Raw genomic sequence first — 9372 nt, 5'->3', positions numbered from 1 at the left:
GTACATTGCAAAATTTTAAAATTACAATACAAAAATAAACCATTTGAAAAAAGTCATTCTTAGCCAATTAGGTAGGCAGAGCAAAAAAAAGAAAAAAAATATTGTGAAGTTTTTTGACACACTGCTTGGTCACATCCCCAAAGATTCTGACCTAGTAGGTCTTAAGTGGAAACTGTACATCTGTATTTTGAAAATGCTCCACTTAAGAGGCATTGCATTAAGAATGATTGGAAGAAATGAGGCAATTCTAATAGTATTTATTGTTAGTAGAATATCTTATGAAGGATGGTATTTTTTTTTCCTTTTACACTTGGTTGCATCCAGACAAAAAATGTTTACTCACTGCTGTTTTCAGCTCCAGACTACTGACTCAAGGTTTGAGCGAGGGCCAAGAAGACAACCACCTCGACATGAAGTCGAGGGATTGTCCTCCTACATGATCATGTCTTTCAAAACTGAGCAGCTCACTTTGCCCACAATTTTCCAAGTTATGGCTCAAAGCTCCCCAATCTCAAGCCAGAATGAGAGGGAATTCATATTTCTTAATGATTAATACGGCATTCTTTCCAGGGAGAATTAAGTGTGAGTGTAAATAATTTGGCCAAGGATAAAAAAGATGAAGACAGACATATCTGAAGATGCCTGAATTTGCAGAAGGTAATACTGTAATTGCATCCGACTAAAGAGTCGGACACGACTGAAGCGACTTAGCAAAAGCAGCAGCAGCAAACATAATGTATCTATTCACAGAGAGGAAAATATAACTTTCAAAATCTGTATGGAGCAAAAACTGAATTTCTTTTTTTTCTTTTAAATTCTATCCTACACGATGCGGGAAACCAGAGTTCCATCCCTGGATCAGGAAGATCCACTGGAGAAGGGAATGGCTACCCACTCCAGTATTCTTGGGTGGAGAATTCCATGGACAGCAGAGCCTGGGAGGCTACATTCCATGGCTTTGCAAAGAGTCGGACACAACTGAACACCTTTCACTCACTCATGTAAATGTATTATACTCCCGAAGTTATTGAAACAGTATCAGAGAAAGCCAGAAAGGGGTACAGGGCTGCATTTTTTATGCACATGATCAGAGTTCTGAAAAAATTGTTATACGACCAGGTCAGGTGGCAAATGTTCAGTTAACACAAAAGAAAGTGTTGCAATCAAAGAATCATTCCTCTATGAACTTAAAAATACAGAGAGGTAATTGTGTGTTACTATTACTTCATGGCCAATGATTCCATCTGTCTGGATTGAGCCCTAGGGAAAGGTCTTGATAGTGCCTGCTGTGAAGGAAGGACCAGATTTATTTTCAAGGAAAGGACACAGATTCATTTTCAAGCAGCAACGCTTTCACAAACAATGATGCTTTGTGGGCTCTCTGCAAATACAAAGTGATCCATACAGAAGAAGTTGAGGATTTATACTCCCAGAAAAGGAGATACTATCAACGTGAATGAGTCCTTCACAGTGTCTCTGGTGGTTTTGGATTTCTGTCCCCGATCTTACTAGGGACTTCGCAGGTGGCACTAGTGGTAAAGAGCCCACCTGCCAATGCAGGAGACGTGAGACACAAGCGTGTGATCCCCGGGTTGGGATGATCCCCTGGCAACCCACTCCAGTACTCTTGCGTAGAGAATCCCACGGACAGAGGAGCCTGACGGGCTACAGTCCATGGGGTCACAAAGAGTCAGATATGACTGAAGTGACTGCAGTATTAGCATCTTATTAGGGACAGGTCACCCACTCCAGTGTTCTTGCCTGGAGAATCCCAGGGACAGGGGAGCCTGGTGGGCTGCCATCTATGGGGTCGCACAGAGTTGGACACGACTGAAGTGACTTAGCAGCAGCAGCAGCAGCAGCAGGGATAGGTCAGAAGGCTAGACTTCCAAACAAAATCTGGGATGAAATAATAGTAACAGCCAGACAAGAAATTCCCTTGAAGGGACTTCCCTGGCGGTCCAGTGGTTAAGACTTCTTCGCCTTCTACTTCAAGGAGAGCAGGTCTGATCCCTGATCAGGGAGCTAAGATCACACACGCCTTGTGGCCACAAAAAGGACTGTACGAATTCAATAAAGACTTTAGAAAAATGGTCCACATCAAAAAATCTTAAGAAAAAAAAAAACACACAAACCACTTATTCTAAAAAAAATATTTGCTGAAGATAAGACCAATTGAGATGAAGTCCAGAGCAGAGTTATCCTGCTGGCCTGCTCTGGGGTACCGCTCTGCTCTGGGGTACTGCCCTTCTCTGGGGTACTGCCCTGCAAGCCCGCCACTGCTGTCTGGGAGGTCATGTTTAAGTCTCTGAGCATCTGCCCCAGATCTTTCCAGAGAAAGGATTGCTAAGTAGGAGCAGGATGACCGCATTGCTCACACTTGAACTCTACGCGATGAGCACATCTGTCCTCATATAAAGTGCAGGAAGGCCAGCGCTAACTGACATGCGGAGGCAGCTCACCCGGGGGGGGGCAGCAAGCCGGGAGCCCGGCAGGAGCGCAGGGCTGGCCCACCGTCTGCCTGAGACACGCTTCGCCGCCTGGGGCAGGGAGTGTCTCCCCTGAGATCTTGGGTAACTTGTCTATAATAGAGGCCTTGAGATCGAGGTTTTCCAGAAGCCCTGGGGTCCCAGGAAATGCCCCAGGCCACCTCAGGGGTTGGACGCAGGCCAGACTGGGCCAGTGCCTACAGGGCCTTGCCTCTCTCTCAAGCAGGGCATCCCTGGTGGTGTCCTTTATATATTGAGTTCTAAGGAAGACAGATTTTAAAGGTGTGAAAACCACAGGACCAGCAAAGCTTCCCATTCTTTGCTGACAAAAAGACAAAGAGAATTTGATTATGTTTCACAAGTCTGGACTCTGGGGACTTCCCTGGCGGTCCAGTGGCTAAGACTCTGCACTTTCAATGCAGGGGGCACAGGTTTGATCCCTGCCCAGGGAACTAAGATCCCACATGCCACAAAGGGAAAGGGAAAGGGAAGTCGCTCAGTCGTGTCTGACTCTTCGTGACTGCAGCCCATCAGGCTCCCCTGTCCCTAGGATTCTCCAGGGAAGAACACTGGAGTGGGTTGCCATTTCCTTCTCCAATGCATGAAAGTGGAAAGTGAAAGTGGAGTCGCTCAGTCGTGTCCAACTCTAGCGACCCCATGGACTGCAGCCTACCAGGCTCCTCCGTCCATGATTTTCCAGGCAAGAGTACTGGAGTGGGGTGCCATCGCCTTCCCCGCATTAGAATGTTATTATGTGGCAAATCAAACCGTACAGGGCACATGCCACAAGGCACAGCCAAAAACAGAAAAAGAAGAAGCATGGACTCTGGGGCCCCTTGCTTGGGCTCAACCCTCATCTCTTCTGTCTGGAGCTGGGTGCCTCGGTTTCCTCATCCATGACATGTGTCCTTGCCTCACAGGATTCTAGTGAGAATTAGATGAGGTAACATGTACGAAGCCCTCAGAACACTGCCCAGCACAGAACAAGTGTTTCTTATTATCCTTGGCCCCAGTTAGCAGTGAGCTTCTGCGCCAGCATCGTTAATAAGGCCACAAAAGGAAACTCAGAAGAGCTCTCTCATTCCATGGAAAGGTGCTTGGGAGCATAATTGGATTGGCTGAAAGTGCCTTTTTAAATGATACTGTTGGTTTCTGAATCACATTTAGGAAGAAAAGCAGAACAGAAGGTGATAAATTCCTTCATGGGAGAGCTTGGCAGGAGAGGCAGATGCGACTGTAAAGTTAATTGGTGGCTGGGAGGTGGAAGCTGGGCTGAGGAGGGGTGTCAGCGTGAGCTGGTTCCTCTCCCGCTCTGCTTTACGGTGATTAATTCATTAGAGATTCTGAAAGGCTGTGCTTGGGTGGCGGCTGGCCTGTCTTTGCCCAGACAAGGATGATGTCAGCCTGTAGTTTATGGACTTCTGCAATCCTCTGGAGGATTCCGGGAGCTTATAGAGCGTCTCCAGGCTGCCGGCCAGCACTCTGAAAACTAAAAGCCCACTTGGATCTTGTGCATCCTGGCTTGCATGTCTCTAGCAGGATTTTTGTTGTTGTTCTGTGTACAAGCACGGGGGCATGAGAAGCCACCTGCAAAGTTCCTACGTAAGACTCATTCTTCTAGCCCCGCTGGCTGGCCAAGAACTCGGTCCGTTTCTCAAACTCTCCTCTCGTTCAAAAAGATATGGAATGGAATGGGCTAACACAACAGGAACAGATGGAATTTATGAAACAATTTCAGATTGTAAAATGTATCATTATTTTATGTACCATTAAGAAAGAAACAAATACCTGCTAATTAAACTCTGACACAAGCTTAAAAAAATCGGTTTGGAAATGCTCCTTTAGACATACTCAGACCCAGATTTCTTTAAAAAGTCACGTTATTCTTGTGCGTATATAAAAAGAAAAATAGCAGGTTAGCGTGTTCCTAAAACTTTTTTGCCTACAGAGTCTTCTGAATCACTTTTTAATCCTCAATCAACAATATCTGTGTTTCTTCATGTAACGTCATCCTCTGTGTGGTCGGGAGCCATGGTTATGTAGAATGCTACTGTCAAATCATAGAGGGAATTTCTGAAGACATTGTAAGTGGCCTGGGGACTCAGCATAGGTGGTGACAACCAGGCACACCTCTCAATTGAGATGCCCCATGAACAGCTGTGACAGGTTTGTGCTTGTGCCAGCAAAGACAGCTTCTTCACCACTGCCACAAGGTACACCCCAACTGAAAGAATCTTTAGATGTGAGAAAATGTGCATCTTGGGATTCATGAAGCTAGTAATAAAGGTTTACACTTGTTTCTTTAATATGATGAAGGAAACTTTATTCATTATTGAAAAACTGCACATCATCCTATTCATGAAAAGGTATATAGTCAATTTTAGGCCTTTCTCAAAGCTCCAGGCAGGGTATGCTGGAGGATCTGCAGACTCCAGAGACGAGAGCCAGTCTTGGCAGAGGACAGCGTGATGCTTTACATTCGCCTGAAGTGTCTTCCAGTTGGTCCATGAAGAAGGCCGAGCGCTGAAGAATTGATACTTTCAAATTGTGGTGCTGGAGGACTCTTGAGAGTCCCCTGGACTGCAAGGAGATCAAACCAGTCAATCCAAAAGAAAATCAACCTGATTATTCATTGGAAGGACTATTGCTGAAGCTGAAGCTCCCATACTTTGGCCACCTGATGCGAAGAGCAGACTCATTGGAAAAGACTCTGATTCTGAGAAAGACCGAAGGCAAAAGGAGAAGGGGACGACAGAGGATGAGATGGTTAGATAGCATCACTCACTCAATGGACAGGACTTTGAACAAATTCTGGGAGATGATAAAGGATAGGGAAGCCAGTCATGCTGCAGTCCATGGGATCACAAAGAGCCGGACGTGACTTAGCGACTGAACAACAACAACAAAAGTGTCTTCCCCGTCAGTAAGAGTCATTTATTTGTGTGATGGTGTTGCTATTTGCTGTGAAATATAAATAGCCTTAAAAACGTCGTTCAGTGTTCCTCCTGCCTGATTGATGATTTCTCCCTTCCAGGGTGGATCTTGCCTGAGGTTTATTTAAAGGAGCTGATCTTTATTTATTTATTTATTTTTGCCTATCTTTTTAAAAAGGAAAATCTCTGAATGTTTCAATGACATAAGACTAGATCACAAAGCACCATATATTTTATCATTCCATACAAGTAAAACGTCCAGGATAGGAAAATCTATAGAGACAGAATGTTGATTAGCAGTAGCCAGGGGCTGGAGGAAGAAGGGGGTGGGAGTGATAGTTAATGGGCACAGGGTTTCTTTTTGGAGAGATAAAACTGTTCTAAAATTAGATGGTGGGGATGATAGAACAACCCTGTAAATATACTAAAAACACTGAATTGTACACTTTAAATAGGTGAATTGTATAGTATGTGAATTATATCTCAAAGGAATTTTTATTGAAGTATAGTTGATTTCAATCAACTATTCGGGGCTTCCCTGGTGGCTCAGAGGGTAAAGTGTCTGCCTGCAGGAGACCCGGATTCAGTCCCTGGGTTAGGAAGATCCCCTGGAGAAGGAAATGACAACCCACTCCAGTACTCTTGCCTGGAGAATCCCATGGACAGAGGAGCCTGGTGGGCTACAGTCCATGGGGTCACAAAGAGTCGGACACGACTGAGCGACTTCGCTGTCACTTTCCATAGCTGATTCACAACACTGTGTTAGTTTCAAGCATATAGCGAAGTGACTCAGTTTTATATATACATGTATATGTACACACACACACACACACACTTATATACTATTTCAAATTCGTTCCCCTTATAAGTTATTGCACTATTGAGTATGGTTCATTGTGCTATACAATAAGGCTTTCAACAAAGAATTTTTTTAAAACACTAAACAGAATGAGCTCTCTATATATTAAATAACCTAAACAGAAGTTCTTTTACACATATCCCAGTGATATTGTTTAATAAAAGTTTAGAATGATTTCGTTCAAAGCAATTCAGTAGACTCAACAAAGCAAACTCTTATGGGCTGTGGCACAGAGGAGTTGATCTCTCCTTTGAGGAACCACAACCAAGGAGAGGCAGGAGAGACACATGAATCACTCTGGAGGACAGAGGAAATAGTGCTGAGAGGTTCTCAGGGGGGTTCCATGTGAGCTCAGGATTTGACTTGGCCTCAGAGGCACTGGACTTGGATAGGTAGGTATGGGGGGAGGGAACATACGTGGAGCAGAGAAATGTCTGAAGTCCTTTGCCGCTGAGAGAGACTTTCTTGTAAACAGGCCCACAAGAGGATCTCTGGGTGAGTTTAGGAGTCGAGGAGCCACAGAAAGTAAGGGTGGGTAGAGTCAAGCCAGAGAAGGTTCTGGGTCTGAGGGGGAGAATGCTGTCTGCAGGATTAGACCACGGAGCGCTGTGACCCAATCAGGAGACTTGAGCAGGTCACTCAGCTGGTTGCCAGGACAGACCATGAAGTCCAGTCCAGTGTCCTGACTTTGACCTCAGTCACCAGTCCTCGGAATGAATGGCGATACCTTCAGAGCCATCCCCAGCAGTGGCGACCAGTGGTCTGGAGAGGCTGCAACCTGGTGAACAAACACAGTCTTTGAAAAGATAAAAGATGAACGTCAGGGAGGTGGCAAAGAACCTGCCATTGGTCCTTTTCCTTATTTCTTCAACCCCTCTCTTTAGGATCATTGCTCCATTAACATCCAGTTCTGCAAGTGTGGAATAAAGCTCACCTTGACAGGAACAAGGCCCTCCTACTCCTGTTCTCTAGGGGAGGGGTCTCCAACCTCTGGGATCTAATGCCAGAGGATCTGAGGTGGAGCTGATATAATGACAGAAACAAAATGTGCAATAAGTGTAATGTGCTTGAATCATCCTGAAACCATGCCCTCACCCCCATGCATGGAAAAATTGTCTTTCATGAAACTGGTCCCTGTGCCAAAAAGTTGTGGACCGCACAGAGTCTAAGGGATGGTGCTGACATGGCCTGCCGACTCTGGAACCTCAATTGCATTAAAATTGGCATCGTGGAGGACAGTTTCTTTCTTTAACAAAGCCTCAGGTTGTTTTTTTTTTTTTAATTCAGTTCTTTTATAAAGACCTCCCCCCACAATAAGTTGAGATTGATTGAGCTCATACTCTGGCAACTAACAATATAGAGGTAACCAAATACTCAACCCAATGGTTGACACAAATAGTTGACCCAATCAAAATGTGTAGGAACATACAAAAATATCCCGAACGGTTCTGGGGTTAACTTTAAATCCCTCCTTGGGGAGGATCACACTGAGGTCACTGTGTCTGTGACCTGGCAGCCTCTTCTCCTTTTCTTGCCCTGGATGTTTTCATTAAGTAATCCCTGACCAGGCTTCATGCCGTTCCTCATCCGTGCTTGTCATTGTCAAAATGGTTATTTCCTTGCACGAAGACGTTTCATTAATTTTCTTTTTCCACCTGCAGTTGCCCAAAGTGCTCCTTTAAGAGCAGAATCTCTGTCAGCCGTATTTCTGTCATTGGCCAGTAAGCCTACGTGTGGAGCAGAAGGCAAGTGTTTCCTCCGGCAGCACACGCACCACAAGAGCCTGCAGGGCCACCTGTTATCCAGGAAATTCTCCTCTGCCCCTCGTTTGCGGCTCATTCTCTGCTCTGTGTTCAGCTGTCCCCCTGAGCTCTCAGAGAAGCAGAGAGGATGTTTACAACTTCTAGTTTTAGTCCTACCTTAAAACAAATCTCCTCTCCTGCTCAGATGTCCCTGAAGGGTGAGAACAGCCTGGGTTTGCTCTTGGCCTGCCCTTTGTAGGCTCCGCTCAGCTCCTGTTCTTGGTCTGGACGTCTTTGCTCCCTGGGGTGGCAGCTTTTCGTGCACCACACACAGGCACACGCGTCCTTCTGCTGTGGGGATTATTTCATTTAAAGGGAAGGCTGAGAAAGACAAATATCATACGATATTGCTTACACGTGGAATCTAAAAAAATATCATACGATAATCATACGAACAAATATCATACGATATTGCTTACATGTGGAATCTAAAAAAACAGTGAAAATAGTGCATTTATTTATAAGACAGAAATAGAGTCACAGATGTAGAAAATGAACCTATGATTACGTGGAGGGGGAACGGGGAGGGGTAAATTGGGGGATAGGCTTGTCGTATACACACTACTATATATAAAATAGGTAATTAACAAGGGCCTACGGTAGAGCACAGGGAATTCTACTCAATACTCTGTAATGACCTATATGAGAAAAGAATCCAAAAAACCAGTGCGTGTATATATGTGTGTGACGGATTCACTTTGTTGTACCACAGAAACAAACACAGCTTTGTAAATCAACTATACTCCAATAAAAAAAGGAAAAGTTGAGAGGCTCTGGAAGGCCCGCTTGGTGTCTCAGCCCAGCGTTCCCCAGCCTCAGTGTTGAATCTGACCTATTTCCTTCCTTCACCAGTCTCTGTGTGCCTGCTCAGTCACTTCAGTCGTGTCCGGCTTTCTGAGACCCTGTGGACTGAAGCCCACCAGGCTCCTCTGTCTATGGGATTCTCCAGGCAAGAATACTGGAGTAGGTTGCCATGCTCTTCTCCAGGGGATCTTCCTGACCCAAACCTGCATCTTCCTGAATCAAACCCACGTCTCTTATGTCTCCGGCAATGGTAGGCAGGTTCTTGATAACTAGCGCCGCCTGGGAAGCCACTCCTGCGTATAGCAGATACATGCTAATCTACTGCTATTACCACAGATACCTAATTCATTCAAGTGGTAAATATATCCCTGTCCATTTCTACCATAATAATGGACAATCAAAATTTTGCACACTTATTTTTATTAAATAAAAGAATAGTGTAGAGTTCCATCATGTCACTTACTGAAGACTGCTTTCCTTCAAAC

General features: G+C 45.0%; 1 non-coding gene across 1 annotated transcript; it reads left to right on the top strand.

The window, feature by feature from the left end:
* The first annotated feature begins 2868 nt into the window (after nt 1-2868).
* TRNAE-UUC (transfer RNA glutamic acid (anticodon UUC)) lies at nt 2869-2941 on the top strand. The gene has a single exon. It is a non-coding gene; the product is annotated as a tRNA-Glu (tRNA).
* Nucleotides 2942-9372: the final 6431 nt, after the last annotated feature.

This window comes from Bos mutus, chromosome 17 (assembly GCF_027580195.1).
Source record: "Bos mutus isolate GX-2022 chromosome 17, NWIPB_WYAK_1.1, whole genome shotgun sequence".
In the NCBI taxonomy this organism is placed as follows: domain Eukaryota; kingdom Metazoa; phylum Chordata; class Mammalia; order Artiodactyla; family Bovidae; genus Bos; species Bos mutus.
Note: the sequence above shows the minus strand (reverse complement) of the source record. Positions and strands in the feature narration are given on the sequence as shown.